A 25,241-nucleotide genomic window follows, 5' to 3' on the forward strand; every position below is an offset into this window, starting at 1 on the left:
GCTGGGCTGTGGTATCACCATCTCAGCAAGGCGCCCTCAGCGGCACAGGACACGCTGACGATCGGGTGGTCCTGCAGGGTTGTCCCAGGTGGGCGAGAGGGGCTGACCCGGAGAGCCCTGCGCCCCAGGCACTGGCTGCAGGAGTGCAGGAAGGAGTGTGGGCCCTGGTGAGAGGGCCATTCCCCAAGAGGGCTGCAGGCTGAAGACGGGGCCTTGGGTCACAGTCCCTACACCCCCCAGGGGCCTCCCTCCCCAGCTCCATCCTGCTGTTCTGGCATCTCTTCCTCCTTCCCTTTCTTAGAAGCAAAAGAAAATGTTCCCACGCTGGGCATCTTAGCCATTCTTCCACTTCTTGGCCTTTTGCTCACATCTGTCTCATCTTTCCCTAGAAAAAGCCTTCTCTACATGTTTTTTCTAAATATGTGTTTTTGTGTGTGTGTGTGTCTGTACCAGCTGAAGTTGAACACATTATGCCCTAATTTCATCTGTCCCACTTTGGTAGTCATGGGAGACACCGGAGGTATGTTGCTGTGATGAACAGAAGGGGGATTCTAGAATCCGAATGGCCTGGGTTTGCAATTTGCTCGCCCTAGTGTGTAGTCTTAGACAAGTCCCTGCACCTCTCCAAGTCTCTGTTTCTTCACCTGGAAAATGGAGGGATAGTTAGCTGAAGTATTAAACAGTGTTCCACCAAGTGGGGACCCAGTAAAGGCCAGACGCCTCCCTTCTCACATCTCCTGGAAAATGGAGGGAGAGTTAGCCGAAGTATTAAACAGCGCTCCACTAAGTGGGGACCCAGTAAAGCCAGATGCCTCTCTTCTCACATCTCCTGGAAAAGGGAGGGATAGTTAGCCGAAGTATTAAACAGCGCTCCACTAAGTGGGGACCCAGTAAAGGCCAGACGCCTCCCTTCTCACATCTCCTGGAAAATGGAGGGAGAGTTAGCCGAAGTATTAAACAGCGCTCCACTAAGTGGGGACCCAGTAAAGCCAGATGCCTCCTTCTCACATCTCCTGGAAAATGGAGGGATAGTTAGCTGAAGTATTAAACAGTGTTCCACCAAGTGGGGACCCAGTAAAGGCCAGACGCCTCCCTTCTCACATCTCCTGGAAAAGGGAGGGAGAGTTAGCCGAAGTATTAAACAGCGCTCCACTAAGCGAGGACCCAGTAAAGGCCAGATGCCTCCCTTCTCACATCTCCTGGAAAAGGGAGGGATAGTTAGCCGAAGTATTAAACAGCGCTCCACCAAGTGGGGACCCAGTAAAGCCAGATGCCTCCTTCTCACAGCTCCTGGAAAATGGAGGGATAGTTAGCCGAAGCATTAAACAGCGCTCCACTAAGTGGAGACCCAGTAAAGCCAGATGCCTCCCTTCTCACATCTCTTTCTCGACCCTTTTGATTGCCATCCTACAGTGCCTGACTTTATGAGTTGGTGTCCAAGTGACCATGAAAATGCTTGTTCTGTTAGTTGTTTTTCTACACAAATTTGAAATCCTGCTTTCCAGCAAATGATCCTATAGAGGGCCCTTTCGCTACTGTCAACTGCGAAACAGATGTTCAAGGTTGGGGAGTGAGGGGACGGCCACGGAACAGGCTGTTCAAGGACTCATTGGGCAATATTTATATCTGTCCAAGCTTCTTCAGTCTTCCTCATGTCTTCTGTCTGTTCTTCTTTCTTCATTTCTTTTATTTTTAGAGCCATAAATAAGATATATTATATGTCTCTAATTTCCATTAAAACCATGCCTGATTTGTAGTATACTTGTACTTTTCCCAGCTGGCTGCAATAGGCATTATTTTGAAACAATTAAACATATTTATAATAATATTATAATAATGAACACAACTGTTTCTATATTATTTTGAAATGTCTGCAATCTGTTCAGTGCTGAAACATCACCAGGTACTGCAGGTTCAGCAAGAAGTTTTCTGTTTATTGCTGTATTTTTTGAGTTTTAACTCTAATAATTTTTTAATTTGTCAAATTAGAAAAAGAGAGTCAGCATGCCACCCAACCCTTTCAGTTCTTGGCTGTGGAATAAACTGTCAAATCTGGGCTCCCAACTCACAGGAACTTGGGAGGGTGGCCGCCTTCCTCTGACTGTACAGTATGAAGATATTAGCAAAGAAAGAATCTAAACAAATGTTATTTTAGTTTCTTGATAAGGTGAGATAGAGTCAGGGAGTTGCAGCTGTTTTTCTTAAACCCCTCTGTGTGTGAGGGGCACAGGTGGGCAAGTCGGCCTCCTGCCACCTGAGTGTGGGAAAGAAACAGCCAGAGCCTCCCCGGTAGAGTCAGGTACAGGGTAGCAGACCAAACCATAAAAGGACTGGGAGAATTCTAGAGTCAACAGTGCTCCAGCTCCATTTGAAAGAGGGTATTTTCTGTCTTCCTGTGTTGATGAAAGCGAGGCCGGACTTTATATTATAGGTGTGCAACCTTGGTGTTTCTTTGTGTGTCCAAATTTTCTCTTCTTTTAAAGACACCAGTCAGACTGGATTTGGGCCCATGCTAAAGGCCTCAGTTTCAAGGTCTTATCTCCAAATAGAGTCACAGTCAGCATGTGAATTGTTGGCAGGGGTACAATTCAGTCAGTAACATCAGGTGTTTCCAGTATCTGAGGTGCAAGTACTTTCTAATGCCCCCCTCCTGGTCCTGAGGGGTAGGTGCAAATTTCTGGAAGGTGCTTGCATGTATAAAGATGGTATCGGGAAACACTGACCTAGGGAACAGAGATGACTGAGGGACTGCCCTGAACTGTGGTTAGCAAACTTCTTTGCTTTGTGTTGCCTGTGACGGAGAGCAGGACAAGCCTGACTCACTGCCTTCGCGCACGTTCATTCACTCTTGTGCCTAGGCCCAGGCTCTGGGTGGCGCATGATTTCCCACCGAGAGAAAGTGAGGCAGTCCGTGAGTGAACATAGTTGCTGTGGCTGGATGAATAGTTTGGCTCTGAGCTTCCAGGAAGCCAAGTCAAAAAGGGAAATGGCATACAATTCCTAATACTCATGACAAGAACGTGAATGTGTTACCTGTATCTCAGGAAGTCAGCTTCTCCCATGGTCTTTTATTTAAAGGTGTTGGAGTGAAGTCATATCCTCAACAATAGTTTTGCAGGGAATGCAGATGTCAATTTCCTATAAATGACTTCTTTGTTGATAAAAAGCTGTCCTCTGACAAACTAAATCATGTAGTTTTCAAGAGGCCTAACTCTATTCAAGGGTAAAACTTGGTAAACCTAGAGCATTTATGATCTATTGATTATAATTAGAATGAAATGTTTTGCTTCTTGTTTTTTTTTTTTTGTTTGGTTTTTGTTTGTTTTGTATTTTTCTGAAGTGAGAAGTGGGGAGGCAGACAGGCAGACTCCCGCATGCACCTAACCGGGATCCATATGGCATGCCCACCAGGGGGCGATGCTCTGCCCCTCTGGGGCACTGCTTGGTTGCAACTGGAGCCATTCCAGTGCATGAGGCAGAGGCCATGGAGCCATCCTCAGCCCCGGGGCCAACTTTGCTCCAATGGAGCCTTGGCTGTGGGAGGGGAAGAGAGAGATAGAGAGGAAGGAGAGGGGGAAGGGAGAAGCAGATGGGCGCTTCTCCTGTGTGCCCTGACTGGGAATCAAACCTGGGCCTTCTACACACTGGGCTGATGCTCTACCACTGAGCCATCCTGCCAGGGCCCTGCTTCTTTGTTTTTAAAATTAAAAGAATATGACCCTTAAAGAAAGGATAAGAGCAAAACTGAAGGCTGATTTAAATTTAAATGCCTTTGGCTGATTTGATGAGTCTATTTTCCTACCGCCATGCATTAACTAACAGCATTCTGACTTCCTGTTTTTATGGTCAGCTCCTGATCAACGCAGGTAAGTGCAGTCACTGTTAAAAGCTATGCTGAGAAAAGCAGGATGCAGAATAACACCACATAGTCACTCAATGCAGAAGCTCATTAGCCTTTGGTCAGGGGTTGGGCTGCCCATGTTCAGGTGCTAGAGTCTTGTTCATAACAGCCAGGACAGACTATAACAAAATATGGAGAGGTTTCTTAACTCAGGACTGTCTAAAATGATCTCAAGGATGTATAGAGGGTGATCAACTTTGCCCCTCTGGCCTGTGAACAAGTACAAATGCAGAATAAAAACACAAATCCTGATGGCTAAATAAAAGGGGACAGAGGATGAGAGAGAGTGAGCATGGTAAGTTTCTACCTTCTTCTCTAAGAATCAGTATTGCTCTCTTAGAGCATGACTTGTCCAGTCTGGTCTAGATTTTTCTTCTCTCCCATGGTATACATTTTACGGCCCCCAGAGAGCTTGGAAGAGAGGTGTAGGGAGCAGGGACGCAGACCTTGGAGGAGAGTCTACCACTCAGCTTGTGCTGGTGTCTCTGAGCTTGGAAGAAGGTCTCTGGGAAAGACAGTGCCAGCCCCTGGCTCTCTGCACGTGCTGGGTCTGGGAGGAACCGCAAGCTGGAGTCAGTTGCTGCTGGCAGCAGACGCTGTGTAGTCACCCTGACAGTCACTGGAATAGGGGGCCAGTCCCATTGTTCTCCCACAGCATTCCCATCACCCTGTAGCACGCCCTATGGGGGCATCTTCATAGGGAAAGGCAGGCAAAACTAAATTATGGTTAGCAGAGTCTCGAAGCCAATGTCCCAGGCCGAGTTCGGAAGAGGGGGTGTGGGGCTGAGGCACTAGTCTAACAGGTGGCACCACGCAATAGCACAACACCCAAAGCCCAGCAAGGGCATTCTGGGAGCAGACCCCATGTGTGTGTGCGCAGATGCAAAGGGAATTCTCCAAACACTGTTTGTTTTCTCTCATGCACCAGTTAGACGGCAGTTTGAACATAGAGTTCAAACAGCCTATTTTTTTTGTAAAAGTTAAGAAACATTATGCCTCACTGATTTTGCTGCCTAAATAGAACTTTTTAAATGCAAATGAAGGCATCAATTAGGCATAAAAACAACCTAATTGCTAATCATCATATATTTAATGATCTCTAATTAAAGCAAAATTTAAAGAGAATACAAGCATATTAAAAACTTTTCTTATGTAGCCTTCATTTGTACCTATCATTCATAAAGCAAATTCTGCATGTCCCCCAGGCTTTAGACGAATATACCATTTTACTCGCATAGAACCTGTGTGTGTGTGTGTGTGTGTGTGTGTGTGTGTGTGTGTGTGTGTGTGTGTGTGTGACAGAGAGAGAGAGGGACAGATAGAGACCGACAGGAAGGGAGAGAGATGAGAAGCATCAAGTCTTCATTGAGGCACCTTAGTGGTTCATTGATTGCTTTCTCATATGTGCCTTGATGGGGGGGGGGGGGCTTCAGCCAAGCCAGCGACCTTTGAGCTCAAGCCAGTGACCATGGGGTCATTTCTATGATCCCACGCTCAAGCCAGCAACCTTGGGGTTTCTAACTTGGGTCCTCTGCATCCCAGTCCAATGCTCTATCTATTGTGCCAATGCCTGGTCAGGCTGAACCTATTTTCTTAAATGCAAACACCTTCCCTAGGTATAGACACAGGGGGTACATTCAACAGCTTCATCAGGTGACAGAGTTCTCAAGACTTGTGCTATTCTGTATCTTGTCCTTTTGATTATGTTTTAAAAAGAAAAAGAACATGCCTTAACTAGAAATGCGGAATCTCAGGTCCCACCCCAGACCTACCTAATCAGAATCTGCATTTTTAACGAGTTCCCCAGGTGACTACTGTGCCCGTGGAGATTAGAAACACTCATGCAAATTGCCCTCCCCAGTATGTCTGGCTGCCCCGCACTGTAAACTCCCAGACATCTCCCATTCCATTCTGCTCCCAACTTCCTTCCCCTTTAATTGAGATATAATTGACGTGTAACATTGTGTGAGTTTAAGGTGTACTTAAACCATTGTGATGGTTTAAGATGGGTATGCATTGGAAGTGATCACCACAGTAAGATTAGTTAGCACATCCATCACTTCACATAGTAACCATGAAAATATCCATCACTTCACATAGTAACCATGAAAATATGGACACTTCGTGAATTTCCCTGTCATCTTTGTGCAGGGGCCACGCCAGTCTTCTCTGTATTGTTCCAGCTTTAGTATATGTGCTGCCGAAGCGAGCACCCTGCTTCCTTCTGGTTCTCTAAGTGCCACATGAGTTCTTCACTAGCCTTCACTTTAGTTTTCCCTCTCTTTCACCCATTAGATAAAACAATAAGGTAGAAAGGAAAGAAATGAGAGCTCTGGCCATATATATAGCTTGGTTGGTTAGAGCATCGTCCTGAAGTGCAGAGGTTGTAGGTTTGATCCCCTGTCAGGGCACATACAAGAACAGCTTGATGTTCCTGTCTCTCTCTTCTTCCTCTCTCACTGAAATCGATAAATAAAAATTTTTTAAAAAGGAAGGAAATGAGGGAGAAAGGAAAGAGATAAGGAAGACAAGAACAAAGGAAGGAAGGTAGGAAGGAAGAAAAATTGGGGGGTAAGCGAGGATGGAGGGAGACCCACATTACAACTGTGCCCTAGTAGTGTTCAAATACACACAAATACATCCCAGTCATTATTTCGATTTTAAAATGAAGCAGTTTACTTTCATACACTGTTGAAGAGAGTGTTAACTGGTATAATAATGTGGAAGGCAACTTGGCAATGTCTATTCAAAATTTTAAAATGAACATTCTCTTTGATCCAGCAATTTTAGAATTTATCCCACAGAAATACTTACAGAAACACACAAAAGTGTATGTCAAAGCTATTTGTTGTTTTAATAGCAAAAAGCAATAAGTAGCCTAAAGGTATTATCAATAAGAGTTATCTTTAAAAATCAACATATGTCTCTGCAATGAAATACTCTCCTGGCAGTAGAAAGCAATGAGGAAGATCACTGTGTGCGTGTGATAAGCTCTCTAGCTTATATAACAGAAAAGGAAGGTGTTGAACAATAGGTGTGATTTGATCCCACTTGTGCTTTTTGTTAGTGTGTGTGTATACATGTGTGTATTTATGAAACATAGTTAATAACTTACTAGATTTACATCCAATGGAATAGTCTGTAATCGTTGCAAACATGATATCGACAGAATTTTGAATAATTTGGGACATTTCTGTAATGTGATGCTAGGTATTTTTAAAAGAGCAGGACATACCATATTTCCCTATGTATAAGACGCACCCTTTTCCGAGAAATTTGCGGTCTAAAACCGGGTGTGTCTTATACAGTGGTTGTAGATTATTTTTACTTGCATTTCCCGCCTTTTTGCAAGGATGAGGCATTGTATAAATTTTATAATGGATAAAACTTGAGTTCAATAACTTTAAGTAATTTTTTTTTCAAATTTTGGGCCCCCAAATTAAGGTGCGTCTTATACATGGGGAAATATGGTAGTACCATGGTTTTCCTCTTCCACCTTTCTTGAGCATTTTTCAATGTTATTAAAATTTCCAAAAAATATGAATTTCTCTCTAATATAACTCTTGGATCTTAGGTTGTTTGCAGTTTTTTTCAACTCATATGTAATGTTGATATAAACATTTTTTTACCTAATCTTGTTTTTAAATTTCAGACTCTTTTCTAAGGTAAATGTCTTATGTAATGACTGGTTCATAGGCTGTGACCCTTGATATGTATTGGAAAATTAGTTTCTAAGTTCACAAAGCTGTTTAGGGTAATATCTTCAATTTTTGTTATTGTGATTGGTTATTTTTTTTATTTATCTATTCATTTTTAGAGAAGAGAGAGAGGGAGAGAGAGAGAGAGGAGAGAGAGACAGGGGGGAGGAGCTGGAAGCATCAACTCCCATATGTGCCTTGACCAGGGTTTCGAACCGGCGACCTCAGCATTTCCAGGTCGACGCTTTATCCACTGCACCACCACAGGTCAGGCCATGATTGGTTATTAAGAGTCATAGTTTATTCAACAAATTTTAAAATTTGAGATCAAACAGGTCTTAATACCTACTGTGCCTTTCTTAAAGGCACTAGGTACACCATACAAATAAGACAGTTTCTACCTGCTACTCTAAGTGCGGTCCAAGGCCAGCATGTGTAAACACGTAATTACACAGTGCTGCACTCCAGGCGCTCAGAGAATGATGCCCGGAGAACTGTGGAACACAGCACACCTACGGTATAGTTGTGCTGGTCAACCAAAAGAGGGACCAGATCCTGATACTTCACTTTGACTGTTCCTCCCCGACATTCTAACTAAAGAGTGGTGTGACTTGCCGATGGGAAAATCTCCTCTGAGCCTATCAGAGTTCAAGTGTTCGCTGCACATCACTTTAACAAAGAAGTAGGAAAGAAACCCAGTTTGTATGTCAAGGTCTAGTGCCATTTATATATTTCACAGATTCAGAAGGTGATAAGGCTCCTTCAAGGACACATACATTCATTCTAAATCTATAACCAAACCTGACCTTGAAATACCCCATTTTTTCCTGGCTACTTAGAATAGAAAGATGATTATCTAGCCTTCAAAGCATTTGCCCCAACTCCCTCCCCCCAAAAAAAATCTTCAAGGAGAAGAGACAGCTCAAACTCTACAAATATCACTTTCAATTCTCTTAATATTTCTTAGGTCAAAAATTATAAACTAAAACATTCTAATTGGGTTGACTAAATGAAATTGCCATCATTTGACTTTTTTTTAGCCTATAGAAGTAGCAATTTCATATGGTTCAACTAAAATTTTCAACTGAATTCTTCCTGTTTCTTTGCAAGCATATTCCAAGATGACCCATATTTTAGACTCAATCAAAACTTTTTTCACACCAAATGCTTTCTGTATATCTATTCCAGCCTGACCAGGCAGTGGCGCAGGGGATAGAGAGTCGGATTGGGATGCGGAGGACCCAGGTTCACGACCCCGAGGTCGCCAGCTTGAGCGCGGGCTCATCTGATTTGAGCAGAAGCTCACCAGCTTGGACCCAAGGTCGCTGGCTTGAGCAAGGAGTTACTCATTCTGCTGAAGGCCTGCGGTCAAGGCACATATGAGAAAGCAATCAATGAACAACTAAGGTGTCGCAACAAAACACCGATGATTGATGCTTCTCACCTCTCTCCGTTCCTGTCTGTCTGTCCCTATCTATCCCTCTCTCTGACTCTGTCTCTGTAAAAATAAAAAAAGAAGTCTAAAAAAATATCTGTTCCAGGTACAACAAAAAGAGAAAACTTATTAACACAAGTTTTTGCTTGGTTGTCACTTCCCGGTCAGATCATCAGTGAGATAAAATCAGAATTCTATATTTCCGAACTAGAAGGGAAAGAGGTCCCTTGCTTATTTAAGCAAAGTGATTTTAGCTAATGCAGAATTAGAAGTCAGGAGCAAGCATGTCTGAGCAGATCCAGTGAACTACCAAACTTCATAATCTCCACCCAGGCTAGGCTGGTGTCCTCCTTGGAAGGCAAACACAATGTTGAGGATGTGCTGTGAATCCAGCGTTGTTATTGCTACAAATCTGTGGACCAAAGATCCAGGGAGAAGAAAAGGGGGAGGAGCTTGAGCTTCAGCCTCAAATTGATGGAGGTCTCTTTTCCGTTATTTGTATCTGATTTAAACTCATATTGTAAAAAAAGTAAATTTAGTAATTTGGTAGAGGGTGCTAGAATGGGAAGTGATGCCTCAGAGCTTGGGAAGCTGGCCTGATCCCATAAAAGCATCGGAATTCTCTGGCAAACTCTAACTCATAGTTTTAAATGCTTTTTAGAGGTTTGCGATTCACAATGTAACGCAGTGGTCCCCACCTTTTTTGGGCCACGGACCAAGTTTAATGTCAGAAAATATTTTCACAGACCAGCCTTTAGGGTGGGACGGATAAATGCACAAAATAAAATTATGCAACCAGCGTAAAAACGGTGGTATTTTTAAATATAATTTTCGAACTTACGAGAAAAGCATCAAGAGTGAGTCTTGGCTCTGGCTGGATGGCTCAGTGGTAGAGCATCGGCCTGGCGTGCGGAAGTCCCGGGTTTGATTCCCGGCCAGGGCACACAGGAGAAGCACCCATCTGCTTCTCCACCCCTCCCCCTCTCCTTCTTCTCTGTCTCTCTCTTCCCCTCCCGCAGCCAAGGCTCCATTGGAGCAAAAGATGGCCCGGGCGCTGGGGATGGCTCCTTGGCCTCTGCCCCAGGCGCTAGAATGGCTCTGGTCGCGACAGAGCGATGCCCCGGATGGGCAGAGCATCGCCCCCTGGTGGGTGTGCCGGGTGGATCCTGGTCGGGTGCATGGGGAGTCTGTCTGACTGCCTCCCTGTTTCCAGCTTCAGAAAAAATAAAAAAAAAAAAAAAAAAAAAAGAGTGAGTCTTAGACGGATGTAACAGAGGGAATCTGGTCATTTTTTAAAAATAAAACATTGTTCAGACTTAAATATAAATAAAACGGAAATAATGTAAGTTATTTATTCTTTCTCTGCGGACCGGTACCAAATGGCCCACAGACCGATACCAGTCCGCGGCCCGGTGGTTGGGGACCACTGATGTAACCCACAGCTCAAGCCAGTGTTTCTCAAACTCTAAAGTGCATCTGACTCACCTGGGCTTTCTTTTTTTAATTTATTTTATACATTTTAGAGAGGAGAGAGAGAGAGAGAGAGAGAGAGAGAGAGAGAGAGAGAGAAAGAAAGAAAGAAAGAAAGAAAGAAAGAAAGAAAGAGAGAGAGAAAGGGGGGAGGAGCAGGAAGCATCAACTCCCATATGTGCTTTGACCGGACAAGTACAAGGTTTTGAACCTGCGACCTCAGCATTCCAGGCCAATGCTTTATCCACTGCGCCACCACAGGTCAGGCTGAATCACTTTGTGTCCTGGTAAGCACACATTCTGATTGCGATGGGGTCTGAGATTTAGCATTCTGAGCAGCACCCCTGTGCTGTGACTCTGCATGGCCAGGATCACACTGGGTTGTAGCAGGGCATCCTTCTGAGGGCTTTCGTTGCTTTTTGCCAAATCGACAGTCTGGCCCTGTGGGTCACATACTGAGGGCTGAAGACAGGATGCTCTATCCAGCTCCCCTTCAGTGGTCTTACTCTCTCTTCCGTTTGACTCTTCCTACCTGTAAAGTGGGGTAAACAAATCCATGTTGAGAGTCCACTGGAGGACCGAATCTCAAGGTAGGAGGGAACTTTGGAGCTTGTCTGATCCAACCCTCTCTGCTCTACCCTGACCCCGCCTGTATCTAATGCCTGTGCCTCTGAGATCCCGCGGGCCCGAGGGAGCTCTGCAGGGTAAGGGCCTCTGGTGTGTATTCTCAAGTGAGCCAAAGCAGCTAGCAAACCCAGTGCTCAAAACCACTCTGCAAACATCACCTGATGAGAGAGATGAAACCCAGTGTTTCCAGCAGAAGGGGTTTGGGGGGCTCCCTCCTGTCCTGCCCTCTCCCCATAGCAGTTGAAAGCACAGCTCAGACTTGATTTGTCCCCACTTATTAAGAGGAACTGTCAGCTTCAATTATTGTTTTGCTAATTTATTTCAGTCCTTTAATGCAATTCACCAGAGAATTCAGTATTGATTTCCCAATCTCATCTGTTTCTCTGAAGGCCTGTACCATGTTGGCCTTACTGGTCCCTCTGTCTGTCTCCCCCCCCCCCCTCTCAATCTGAATGCATGTCACATTCTGGGTAAGTGTGCTGTGATAAACCCATCTGTCATGATCAAAAGAGAGGCATAATAAAGGCAATGTGTCAACATGGTTGAGAGATGTGATAAAAATAATCATTTTTTTACTTACAGAGAAACATTTTAATTTGGACATGAAATGCTACAAATCAGGAATCAGGACTGAAAGGAGTTCTCTCTTCTGTCCTTGGTAGTGGTTATAGCACCATTTTTAAAGTCCAGCAGTTCTTCTTGTCATTGAGGGTCTCTAGCCAGTAAATTTTATACCATGTGCAGGTGACCATAACATTTATTGCCCAAACCAGGATACTTTAGACAGTGGAAATGGGCAGCATTGATGATTATGTTCTCATGTCAGCCATGCACTGAGACTATCACAGTTCAGTTGAGACATGGCTCTTCTAATCATGGGAAGTTGACAATAGGGAACCCAGTGACAGTCTGACATTAAAAGGTGAATTTGTTCTGCTTGACCAGGCAGTGGCATAGTGGACAGAGCATTAAACTTGGATGTGTAGAACCCAGGTTTGAAACCCCAATGTTGCTGGCTTGAGTATAGGCTCATCTGGCTTGAGTGTGGGCTCATCAGCTTGAGTGAGGGATTGCTGGCTAGAGCATGGGATCATAGACATGACCCCATGGTTGCTGGCTTGAGCCCAAAGGTCACTGGCTTGAGTTCAAGGTTGCTGGCTTGAAACCCAAGGTCACTGGCTTGAGCCCAAAGTCACTGGCTTGAGCAAGGGGTCACTCGCTCTGCTGTAGCCCCTGGGTCAAGGCATATATGAGAAAGCAATCAATGAACAACTAAGGTGCCTCAATGAAGAATTGATGCTTCTCATCTCTCTCCCTTCCTGTCTCTCTGTCCCTATCTGTCCCTCTCTCTGTCTCTCTCTCTGTCACACACACACACATACACACACAAAGTGAATCTGTTCTCCAACACCAGGCAGCATTGAACAGGCAAGGAAGACTTGATTCAAGATTACTGCACTAGAGGACAGAGATTGAACTGAGCTGTGACTACAACAGAGGCAAGTGGGAAGTTATAGCCGAAGGGAAGAGAGCAGGGTCAACAGGCGGAAAATGACTGAGAGGAACATGGATCTGTATGAAGGGCAGGGGGATTCTTCGTAAGCTGGGCTCTGTAGATGTTTGTCTGCAACCTTGGGGCCTTCCTGAGTGAGATCTGAAACAGCCCCTATACACAAAGGTCAAGGAGAGACCAAAGAAAAAGCCAGGTCACTCCAGATTGGTAAGTGGCAGTTTTGATGAGCAAGGAACTCATGAGTTTTTTTTGTTTTTTTTTTTCTTTTCTTTTCTTTCTGAAGCTGGAAACGGGGAGAGACAGTCAGACAGACTCCCACATGCGCCCGACCGGGATCCACCCGGCACTCCCACCAGGGGGCGATGCTCTGCCCCTCCGGGGCGTCGCTCTGTTGCGACCAGAGCCACTCTAGCGCCTGGGGCAGAGGCCAAGGAGCCATCCCCAGCGCCCAGGCCATCTTTGCTCCAATGAAGCCTTGGCTGCGGGAGGGGAAGAGAGAGACAGAGAGGAAGGAGGGGGAGGGGTGGAGAAGCAGATGGGCGCTTCTCTTGTGTGCTCTGGCCGGGAATCGAACCTGGAACCTCTGCACGCCAGGCCGACGCTCTACCACTGAGCCAACTGGCCAGGGCGGAACTCATGAGGTTTGTCTTAGCCACAAGATAAATGGTTTCCCACACCCACCTATGAAAACTGAAAAGTTGATGTAGAAGTTTTAACTATGTTCAGTTACATATACCATCCAGATGGCTGCAACACCATCTTACTGTCTAAATAGTGAGCTTTAAAAATGGCTCCCATTAAGAAGAGAGAGCATTTCAAGCACAGGGGTGGGGGTGAGGTGCTTCTGGTTGCCTGGGTCCAGTTGTAAGGTCAGCTGGTGGTCATGTCCTCTTAGTTACCTCCTTCAACAGTAGCCCATGGATTGCAGGTGACAATGAGGACTAGTGGAGGACTCAGGAGTGCCAGGCTAACATTTGGTCAGGGAGAGAATCGCTATGGAAGGCCCCCAAATGAAAGGCAGCTTTTCAAATTCACTCTTCTCCAAGACAACCCATCGTTTCCCAGTCATAAGCATGCATCCTTGCTCCGAGAGCTTCTTCCAAACAGTTATGCTCTCATTTCTTATCCTTTTGTGATTTCATTTTCCTTGCAAATCCAATTATTCTTATTATGTTTGATTAGGAAATCTATTTCATCTTCTGATTTTTGCTTCTACTCAGCAAAACTGGGGCAAAATTGACTTTTAAAAAGTGTAATTTGAATTGATCAAGAGCAGCACAGTTGCGATTTGGCCAGGAAGGACTGCATTGAGTGGTCCCCTTGTCGCGGTGCATCGTTTAGCGGAGCTCAGAGAGCAGAAGGAAAAGCAAGGGGATTTGTTTATTTTATCCACATTTCTTTTTTTTTTTTTAATTTTTTTAAATTTTATTTATTCATTTTTAGAGAGGACAGAGAGAGGGAGAGAGAGGGGGGGGGCGAGAGAGGAGAGAGACAGAGAGAGAGAGAGAGAAGGGGGAGGAGCTGGAAGCATCAACTCCCATATGTGCCTTGACCAGGCAAGCCTAGGGTTTCGAACCGGCGACCTCAGCATTTCCAGGTCGACGCTTTATCCACTGCGCCACCACAGGTCAGGCCTATTTTATCCACATTTCATGCACATGTGCATCGTGGTGGAGGCCCAGTGCAGGCTCTGCTCCCTGTATCCCAGTGCCCACCGCTGGGCAAGTCCCTTTTCCAGTTTGGAATCGGTTTCCTTGTCTATAAAATGAGGGTGTTTGATTAGATGAATTCCTTGGTACTTTTCAAAAATTTCATAATTCTGTTTTCATTTATTTATTTTTATTTTTTAAATTCATTTTTGAGAGGGTGGAGGGAAAGAAAGAGAGAGAGAGAGGGAGGGAGGGGGACAGAGAGAGAAGGGGGAGGAGCAGGAAGCATCAACTCCCATATGTGCCTTGACCAGGCAAGCCAGGGATTTCGAAGAGGCGACCTCAGCATTCCAGGTTGACGTTTTATTCACTGCCCACCATTGGTCAGGCCCATCATTCTGTTTTTAAACCATTCTATTTCCATATTTTATTATAAAATATCCATTTGAAAGTCATTACAAAAAGATCAAATACGAGTGATGGCAAATCAATCTGAAAATAATGACGCGATGCAGGCCCTGAGTCTGTAAAGCTCAGTTTTCCCTACATCTTTGCATTGTGTGTCTAAGACAGTGGTTTTCACCCACCGGTTCACAGACCGGCGCCAGCCTCCCAGAAATTTCATGCTGGTTAACCACGGGCCAACAATGGAAAACCACTGGCTTAAGATATATTGAATCTGAAATGTGTGCAAAAAACGTTCACAACAGCTTTTTTAATAAAAGCAAGCGTGGGGTTAGGGAGGAACAGAAACAGCCTGAAATGCATGTTAGCAGGAGAGATAGGGATGGAATAGAACAGTGACAATCAATGAGCTATAGAAACAAAGGGCGTGTGTGTGTGTGTGTATGTATCAATAATTCTGAGCAAAAACAGGCAAGCAGAAAACTAAGTATGATGCCACTAAAAATGTAAAAAACACACAAAACAATACTACTTATTTCTCAAAGTACATACTTTCATATGTAATAAAAGTATTTTTTTAAATGCTTGGTGATGATAAAACACCAGATTCAGAATAGTGCATACCCCTAGGGGTCCCTGTTTTATTTTCCTTGTAGCATTGGCAGAAATCTAAAGTGACCTTGTTGGCTTGTTTACTTGCTTACTCTCTGCGGTCTTCCTGCTGAAACACGAGTTCCGTGAGGTCAGCGGCACGGCTGCCTCCCCAGCACTTGGCGTGCACTCGGTGTTGACTAAACACGTGCTGGATGAACAGTGGGTACTGTTCTGTGCCAGGACTGCTGGATGCAAACGTGACTAAGGACAGTTCTTTGTCCCCAGTGGGCTTTGAATCGAGTGGTGGAGCAGAACAGAAAACCAAAGGTCCTTTGCTTTCGGTTGGATACTCCTTTAGTGGTTAATTAATCTGGAAACAAAAGTATATATGCAGCTATCACTGAGGGGACGTTTCCTGGGCAGACGCGGTTTGCCAGGCAGTGAGTTCCAAGGCAAGGGAGAGAGACTGATCCGCTGGCTCCTCTAAAGCGATGGTGATAAGGAGCTTTTCAACTCGATGACCCATCAGAACTGGTGGAAACTCATTCCCTCTCTGTCTCCCCGAAGAGAAACAGCCTGTTGTTTTTCTAGAGAAAGAAGTGTGTTCAACCTTTTCTGCTGTTAAGCTAAATTGTGTTTTAGAACAGGAGGCTAAAATCCCCTCCTCTGCCGCTCTCCGCCTTATCTGACTCCCACAGCAGACGGTGACATCTGTTGAGCAGCCCTGGCATGGCTGCCCACTCCCATCCCCCCACCCCACCCCAGGAACTGAGGGCCTCTGGAGTCATCCTGCTCCATCCGTGCAGCCTCATCCATGCCCAGGGCAGCTGGGGCTTCAGGCAGCTCTGGGTGGATTTCAGGTGCTCTCCAAATGGCCCCGGTGTGCACATGTGGAGGAAGAAGATGGCAGAAACATGGTCCCTTCCACATAGCATTTAAAAGAAAAAAAAATAAGGTTTGTTTCTTCCCACTCAGAAATAAAAGAGGTCATTTTTTTTCTTTTTTTTTTTTTCCAAGTGAGAGGAGAGGAGTTAGAGAGACAGACTCCTGCATGCACCTCCACTGGGACCCACCTGGCAACTCCTGTCCGGAGCCAATGCTCTGACCATCTGGGCTTGCAACCAAGCTGTTTTTTAGTGCCTGAGGCAAAGGCTCCACAGAGCCATGAAGAGGTCATTTCTTTTTTTATTTGTTTTATTTTATTTATTTATTTTTTTAGTGAGAGAGAGAGACGGAGAGACAGAAAGAGGGACAGACAGGAAGGGAGAGAGATGAGAAGCATCAATTATTATTTTTTTAAATTATTTTTATTTATTTATTCATTTTAGAGGGGAGAGAGAGAGAGAGAGAGAAGGGGGAGGAGCAGGAAGCTTCAACTCCCATATGTGCCTTGACCGGGCAAGCCCAGGGTTTTGAACCGGCAACCTCAGTATTTCAGGTTGATGCTTTAATCCACTGCGCCACCACAGGTCAGGCCAGCATCAGTTATTTATTGTAGCACCTTAGCTGTTCATTGACTGCTTTCTCTTATGTGTCTTGACTGGCAGGCTACAGCAGAGCAAGTGACCCCTTACTCAAGCCAGCAACCTTGGACTCAAGCCAGTGACCTTGGGCTTCAAGCCAGTGACTTGGGCTCATGCCAGCCACCATGCCAGCGCTCATGCCAGGGTCATATCTATGATTCCACACTCAAACCAGCAACCTTGGGGTTTTGAACCTGGGTCCTCTGCATCCTAGTCTGACACTCTATCCACTGTGCATTGTCTGGTCAAGTGATCATTTTTATCCAAAGATGATATTACAGGTCCCATAATACCAATTCATTTGAAATAAGAATGAAAATATCATAAGAAATACTGAAAAATACACTTGAATAGAGCTAAGCATCATATAAAGGATCGTATACTTTGCAAAATTTGGCTGTAATTTCACTGTGTGGTGATTCTTACCGTGAGCACCAGGAATGCACGTTTTTAAATAAAATTGTATGACATTACTGTAATTTTTTAAAATTGGCTTTCATTTGTCCAAAGAGTACTTATTGTGTTTTTGCTATGTGCCAGGCACTGTTCCGGGTGGGGGGATCAGTGAGGGCGGATGGTAAAAATAATACCTGCCATTTGGACCCTATATTCCCGTGAGGTAATTGACATATCATAAAATAGTAGGGATAGCAGGGTGTGCTAGGAAGTAACACGTGCTAAGAAGAAACTATGAAGCAGGGAAGGTGGGTGGGCAGTGCAGAAAGGGGGTAAAGGTTGCCCCCTGGTTGTAAAGAGGGTGGTCAGGGCAGGTCTCTCTTGAAAGATGACCCAGGGCAAAGACTTGGAGGAGAGGGAGGGGAGAGACATAGGCACATCTGGAGAAAGAGCATTCTAATCAGAGGGAACAGCAAGTGCAAAAGCCCTGGGGTGGGATGTGCCTGGTATGTTTGAGGAAGATGAAGGTGCAGATGGAATGGAGTGAGTGTGGGGAGGGAGGGAAGAGATGCATTTGGAGAAAATATGGCGGGAAGATCGTTCAGGAAATTGTAGACCAGTGGAAGGACCTTGATTTCACTCTGAATGAGATGGAGGCTGTGAGCAAAGGAGTGACTACTGGAATATGAAGACAGAAGGGAATCCAGAATGACTCAAAGGTTTGGGGCCTTTTTCCAAGCAGATTTGCAAGGCAGACACTGACATGAACAGAAATGGGGAAGGCTGCTGCATTAGGATGCTTTGGAGGGAAGATCAGAAATTCAAATGGGCATGATAACTATAAGACATTCAGTGAAGGTATCAAGTAGGTAGAATGCTCAGGGCACTCTGTCATGAGCCCCTACAGACTTGCTTCACAATCTGCTTCTTCCCCTAAGATAGAGCACTGGGAACAAAGCTAGAGGGAGGATCATGAATGAGGCATCTGAAAGCAACAAAATAATACTGTTACTACCAGGGCAATCTGGGGAATCTAAGAAAAGAAAGAATCTTCGTGACCTGGTTAGGTGGGGTACTCTAGTAATGCTCCAAGATAATGCTCCAAGGCAATGCTCCAAATAATGCTCCGAGAAGGCTCTACTCTTGTCTACCAAACCGATACATAAAAGGAGGGAGAGCCAGAGGATGGGGTTGGTAACTCCCACAGGCAAGGGCAGTGCAAATTGAGGGGGTCCTTCTGCAAAATAACCTGCTTCAGACCTTTGAATGTGTCAAGGTCATTGAAGGAGACATAGAAATGCACCACAGGATTTTTTTTTGACCTGGATCAAAATAATTGTTATAAGGGGCATTACTGGACAATTGGGGAAACTTGAATGTATTAGAGAATTAGATGACAGTAATGTATCTATGTTGATTTCCTGTTTTGTGGGTATGTAAGAGAGTGCCTTTATTTGTAGAAAATACAAAGTATGGGGAGGAGGGCATAAAGACAGCTACTTATTCTCAAAAGAGTTCTTTCTGCTCTAACCGTAACTCTTCTATAAGTATGAGACTGTTTCAAAATTAAAATAATATGTAAAATGTGGGGGCATTTTTTTATGATATCCTCTTCTTTAGAGCCCTGAGAGAGAGAGAGAGAGAGAGAGAGAGAGAGGGCACACAGAGCAGTCTATAATTAATGGGCGAATGAATATATGTGATAAAATATATTGTTTGCACATAAAAAGTGAACACGCAAAGAGGTCAGTAAAGGAATTTGGAGGGTGAGAGATTGAGTTTGGAGGGAAAAGGGAGAGAGAGGGAGAAAGTGCTTTCTTGTGGTTTAATGGAGTTTTCAGCTGGAGAGTCGGCTAAACACACACAGGGATTGGCTCCAGGCAGCGGGGCTTCTGCTGAACCTGCAGAGGCTTCCTCCATCGCTGTGAGATGATTACCTGCGTTGGCCATGTGGGCAGGACGGTGGTCCAGCCCAAGGATCGCTGGCCTGCACGTGAAACATCCGCACTAAGATGACTTTTGAGCAGGAGGATAAAACTGATAAAAGGTATGAAGTGTAGGAAGAAATAGGTGAAAAAGAAAGAAAATGTAAGTTCTCTTCATTTGAAAATGTAAGTATTTTTTATTTGAGATACCTGCCTAACTAAAGGGGTAGTTCCTGCCCCTTCCTCATCTCTCCTCTCCTCCCTTCCTTGGAAAAATCTAACTTAGAACCCTTCTTTAATTTGAACCAAACAGGGAACACTTCCCTCTCTTCTCAAGTCTTAGGTGACAGCAAGAGAGTCCCCTTAAATAGAATTTTCTATTTTATGATTCCTGAAATACTTATTGCAGAATTATTACAGCATGTGTTCCAAGTGCCAGAATAAATTTACACTGCAATATTACAATGCTGAACACTATCACTTTTATTTTGGCTTAAAATGAATCTGTTTATAGCATGTCTTTTTTTTTTCATTGACCCATAATTTACTTGGAATAAATAAATTTTAAAATACGGTAATGTTTAATCCATATTTTTAAAAATGTATTTATTGATTTCAGAGAGAAAGGGAGAGACAGAAACATCAATCTGTTCCTATATGTGCCCCGACCAGGCATCAAACTGATAACTTCTGCATATTGGGACGATGCTCTAACCAACCAAGCTATCTAGCCAGGGCTAATCCATATTTTTTTATTCATTGATTTCAGAGAGAGAGAGAGAGAAAATACATTGGTTTGTTGTTCCACTTACTTATGCTGTCATTGCTTGATTCTTGCATGTGCCCTGACTGGGCAACAAACCCACAACCTTGACGCTCTAACCAACTGAAATATCCAGCAAGGCTAACTCTATAGTCTTGTTTCAGATTTCTATCAATTGTACTGAGGTCTGATAACTAGATTTTGTAAAAAATCAGTTATTTGAAATTTGTTAAGACTTGAATTGGTGTCTAGTGTGTGGTCAGTTTTGCTAAGTGTTACAAGAGAGTCTGGGAAGAGAGTGAATTCTCTAATCGTCAGGGAAGGAGAGGGTCCTATATATGTCTATTAAGTTTAGCTTCTTAATGTATTCAGATATTCTGTGTTAATACTAATCATTTGAATGTTTACCTACCAACAACTGAGCAAGGAGTCTTGAAATCCTACATTATGAGGAAATATCTGACAATTTCTCCCTCTAGTGCCTTTTGTATTTTGATTCTACTTTATTAGATGTATGCTAGGTTTAAATTTTTATTTCTTCCTGTTGAACTGTTTTCATTATCTAGTGGCATTCTTTATCCTAATAACACTTTTTTTTCTTAAAGTCTATTTTGTCTCATATCAAGTGGCTACTTCCAGATTTCTTTTATTATTTGCCTGGCATATCTTTTGTTTGTTTGTTTGTTTACTCTCAACCATTCAACGCTGTTTTTGGTGTGTCTTTTGTAACAATATCTAGCTGGATTTTGTTTGTAGTGAGTTTGTTTACATTTACTGATTATGAACAATGGAGGGTGTTTAGGTCACGAACAAAATAACCCTTACAGGAATGGTTAGCTGTAACGGGGTACCCAACCAGCAGGAACACTGAAGATTGAGCTGCCCAGGGTGCACAGAACAGAAGGCAAGCACCACTTACAGAAAGGGGCGTGGGTGGTCCCATGTCCCATGTCTTCCCGCATCCACAGTGCAGTTTCTGTAGAGATCGGCAGAGAGATCTGTTCATCTATGCCCAGCAGATTCACAGACAGCCACCACAATACTAGGTACAGAGAGGAGGAGTACAGAATCCATCCTTAACTGAGATTCCTGATGCCTGTTAGCACCAAATGATCGTTAAGACAGCAGTATTAAGGGAAAACACATCACACCATTCTGCTCCTGCAGTGGCTCATACATATTTGATGTGCAGGGATTTCTTATTGTCTATAAAGTCATTTTCAAGTTTTTTTTTAAACTGTGCCTGTAGAATAATCTGTGTGCTCTCTTAAAGCTTTCTGCTAAACTAGGTTTTCTGATTATTTCTACAAAATGAGTTATTTTTTTACTCCCACTGTGCCACTTGCCTTCTTGTGTCATTTGTTTTTCAAATTCAGTAGAGAAGATAAAAATATTTAACATATGATAGTTTCTTAACCAGAGGTAGAACTGAGAAATTACTTGATGCTTCCAGTTAAACAAAAATAAGATAACTGTGCAATTCACCATTGGGAAAGCAACGGTAATGTGTGTGATAGTAACACAGAGGCTAGCAAGTTCTTGGTGGGTGGCAGGTACTCTGCTTAGATGTGTGTGTGTGTGATCTCCACTTAAATATGAAAATCTAAGGCTCAGAGAGGTTGAATAATTGGCCCAAGATCACACAGCCAGTGAAGGGTTGAGCCAGGACTCAACGTCAGTCTCTCCAAATTTGTTATGATGAAGAGAATGAGTCCTTGTGTGAAACTCCTGGAATTCCTATCCCAGCTCCCCCATTTCAAACTCTCTGGCAATGGGCAAGTTGTTTTTTATTTTTTGATTCTCCAGTTTAATTGGGAAATATTTGTTATACATCACTGTATAGGTTTAAGGTATATAGCATGATGGTTTGATTTACATATATTATGAAATGATTACCACAATAAGGTTAGTTAACATCTATCATCTCATAGATGCAATAAAAAAGGAAAGAAAGAAATGTCTCCTTGTGATGAGAAATCTTAGGCTCTACTCTCTTAACAACTTTTTATTTAAATTTTAAAAAAATTTTGTGAGAGAGAACGAGACAGAAACATTGATCTGTTCCTGTATGTGCCCTGACTAGGGATCAAACCAGCAACCTCTGTGCTTCTGGACGACGCTCTAACCAACCAAGCTATCCGGCCAGGGCAATAACTTTCTTTTTTTATGCTCATTTCCCAGATTGTTTGTTTGAAAAATGTCCTCAGAGGATGGCAGTTAGGGTTTAAATTTTTTTCTTTGTTTTTCTTTTTTTAATTTCAATTTAAATATTTTTCAATTACAGTGGACATTAAATAGTATGTTATTTTCAGGTATACTCCCTAGTGATTTGGGCAAATTATTTAATACCCTCTTCTATCTCAGTTTTCTCTTCCGTAAAATAGGAGTAACAATATCTATCCAGAGGATTGTTATGAGGATTTAATGGGATGACATGAGGTGATGCCCAAAATAGAGCCTGGCACATGGCTATTCAGAAACTATTCGTTATTGTGGTTTCAGGGGACAGGTGCGGCTTGTTTATCATCAATGGGTGATATTACTAGTCAAATTCTATGGTTTCTTTAATGTTCTATTTACTGGTTCTCACCCTCAGCACGTGTCTTACTCACCTGCCACACAGACCCACTGATGCCCAGTGCTCCCCCTGTTGGCTGCCACCCGGCTTCCCTGCACTTGTTACAGCCCAGGTTCGATGGTGCTCTCTTCTCCAGAGGGAATGCTCTGGTTTTCCCTGCTGTAAATTTTCATAGCACTTTATATTTTTATCATGATATTTAATGGCTGTATGGGTCATTCCTTCATTCTATAAATATTTACCAAGCACCTTCTGCGTGCCTGGTCCTGTTCTAGTCTCACACACTCACACACACACACACACACACTCTCTCTCTCTCTCTCTCTCTCTCTCTCTCTCTGGTCCTGTTCTAGTCACACACACACACACACACACACACACACACACTCTCTCTCTCTCACGAAAAAAAAAAAGCAAGAAAGAAAGAAAAAAAAAAGAAGAAAAATACCAGAGAGTTGTAAGTGCTGTACAAATAGTTAAGGTGGTCTGACTGAGGTGACTAGGAGTGTGAGGCATCTGGGGTCAGTGAGAAACCTGTCCACGCTGGACGATGTGGACCCTGGGGCTGGGACCCCTCTAGCACTCCGAGTTCCAGTTCCCTGTGTTTGAGTTTAAGCTCCATCACCAATTAGCTGTGTGAGTTTTAAAAGTCAACCTACTTATCTCATCTGTAAAATTAAGATAAATGTTCAATGACTTGCCTAGCTCACAAGGATCATTTGAGATAATGTAGAAACATTCTGCAAACTCTAAAATACTATGAAAATGTTAGATAAAATTTAAAATGTATGGGGCTTGCATTATAATTTCCAGCCTCTCCACTAGAGCAGGATCAATTACTATTCTTCTTTTTATCTGCCACAATACCTAACCTAGTTCCTATGTTCTACAGATCACAAGGGTGAATAGTACTGCACAATAAAAGCTTATAAAATGTATGAAAGAGTCAGTGATTAGTGCCTTCAATGTTATCATTAACGTTACTGTCTAGCAGCAATGCTTTAAAAATTCTAGGGTAAAATAACCCAAAATACCTAATCTTTATTTTCACTAAATCCATTGAAATGAAGAATAAAGAAGCATTTTTTTCAAGGTTAAAGTCATAAAAATACTTTTGACTTATGTTGGGTGAATGAGTTGTAAAATCTGTATTTTGTGGGTTTTTCTCACTCTTATTGTTAAAGATGGTGCTACCCATCGCCCAGGTGATACTATTAATGCCCTTCTTGCTTGGGAAGGGGCTTGGTTATGCTAATGTGTGCTGGAGGAAGGGGTTGTTCCCAGGAAAAGTTTTAAAAGGAGGAGCTAGGAGGCCATTTTGGAAAAGAGTGACCACTTCTTGTAGAGAGGAGGAGCCCATGCTGTAGCAGGGGAGAGAGAGAGAGAGAGAGAGAGAGAGAGAGAGAGAGAGAGACCACGTGGGGGAGAAGAGGCAGCTAAAATGGAGGCAAGGAGGTGGGAGCCTTTGATTCTAGGAAAACTCGGGTGAGTCAGTAGCTTTGTGAGCACTGAATGAGTGGGATTTGGAGCCCAGTGTGTTTGTTATTTACTCCCTTGCCGGGTGCGAGCTAGGTAGGATTAAAGGAAAATGGACCACCAGTTCTGGGCTCCGCAGTTTCTTTACGATCTGTCCGGATTACATGAGAACCTTCACGGGCCAGGCGGCTTTGATGGTGGCCACGGCTACTGGCTTTACAACCTAATAATTCCATTCTCACACGATCTTTTGTCTTGTAGTCAAGCTCAACATACATACAAAAAAAGTGCAGAAATCTTAAGTATAAATAGGAGTTTTCACTGAGTGAACACACCCACTTAATTAGCCCCTCTCCTGGAAATGGTGCCAGAAGATATTCCCCTACATGGAAAACTGTATTTCTGAAGACATTCACACCGCGTTTCGGTGAAAACGCTAAGTGTTGGGTGGGGGAATGATAAGGTAAGTGTTGGCACATAAGTTTTGAATTGTCCTTAAAAACTCATAAAACTCCAAAGCCCTTGCCCTGGCCGGTTGGCTCAGCGGTAGAGCATTGGCCTGGCGTGCGGGGGACCCGGGTTCGATTCCCGGCCAGGGCACACAGGAGAAGCACCCATTTGCTTCTCCACCCCTCCCCCTCCTTCCTCTCTGTCTCTCTCTTCCCCTCCCGCAGCCAAGGCTCCATTGGAGCAAAGATGGCTCGGGCGCTGGGGATGGCTCCTTGGCCTCTGCCCCAGGCGCTAGAGTGGCTCTGGTCGAGGCAGAGCGACGCCCCGGAGGGGCAGAGCATCGCCCTCTGGTGGGCGTGCCGGGTGGATCCCGGTCGGGCGCATGCGGGAGTCTGTCTGACTGTCTCTCCCCGTTTCCAGCTTCAGAAAAATACAAAAAAAAAAAAAAAAAAAAGAAGAAGAAAGAAAAAAGCCCTTGAGTCAGGTGGGCGGGGGAATGTGAGAAGCAGCCCGGTGGGAGGTCCTAAGGGATGTGGGAGGGGACAGAGGCCAGTTTACAAACGGAGAGGGAGACTCAGTCCCTGCCTAGGGACTTTTACATGAAGATGTTAAAAAAAAAAAAAAAAAAAAAGAGAAACTAGAAAAAATTAAAAGCATGATGCTGATCAAACAGAATATGTCACGGGCCAAGTTTTGCCCATAGGCCTTTAGTTTGTGACCCTGGCTTGAGAAAGAGAAAAATAGAGGCAAAATAAACTCGCCAGCAGCGGCCATGGGGTGATAGCAGTGCACAGGTTATGGCGACGTGTGGACAAGGACCGGAGGCAAATTCAGAAAA

General features: G+C 43.9%; 1 protein-coding gene and 1 non-coding gene across 5 annotated transcripts in view; one reads left to right on the forward strand and one right to left on the reverse strand.

Moving 5' to 3' along the window:
- The window catches only part of NEK11 (NIMA related kinase 11), a 290,594-nt gene that overhangs the window by 264,051 nt on the left and 1,302 nt on the right, over nt 1–25,241 (forward strand). The window lies entirely within an intron of this gene.
- LOC136382667 (U6 spliceosomal RNA) lies at nt 6,008–6,114 on the reverse strand. The gene has a single exon (XR_010747293.1). It is a non-coding gene; the product is annotated as a U6 spliceosomal RNA (small nuclear RNA).

The sequence above is a fragment of the Saccopteryx leptura genome, chromosome 10 (assembly GCF_036850995.1).
Source record: "Saccopteryx leptura isolate mSacLep1 chromosome 10, mSacLep1_pri_phased_curated, whole genome shotgun sequence".
Classification (NCBI taxonomy): Eukaryota; Metazoa; Chordata; class Mammalia; order Chiroptera; family Emballonuridae; genus Saccopteryx; species Saccopteryx leptura.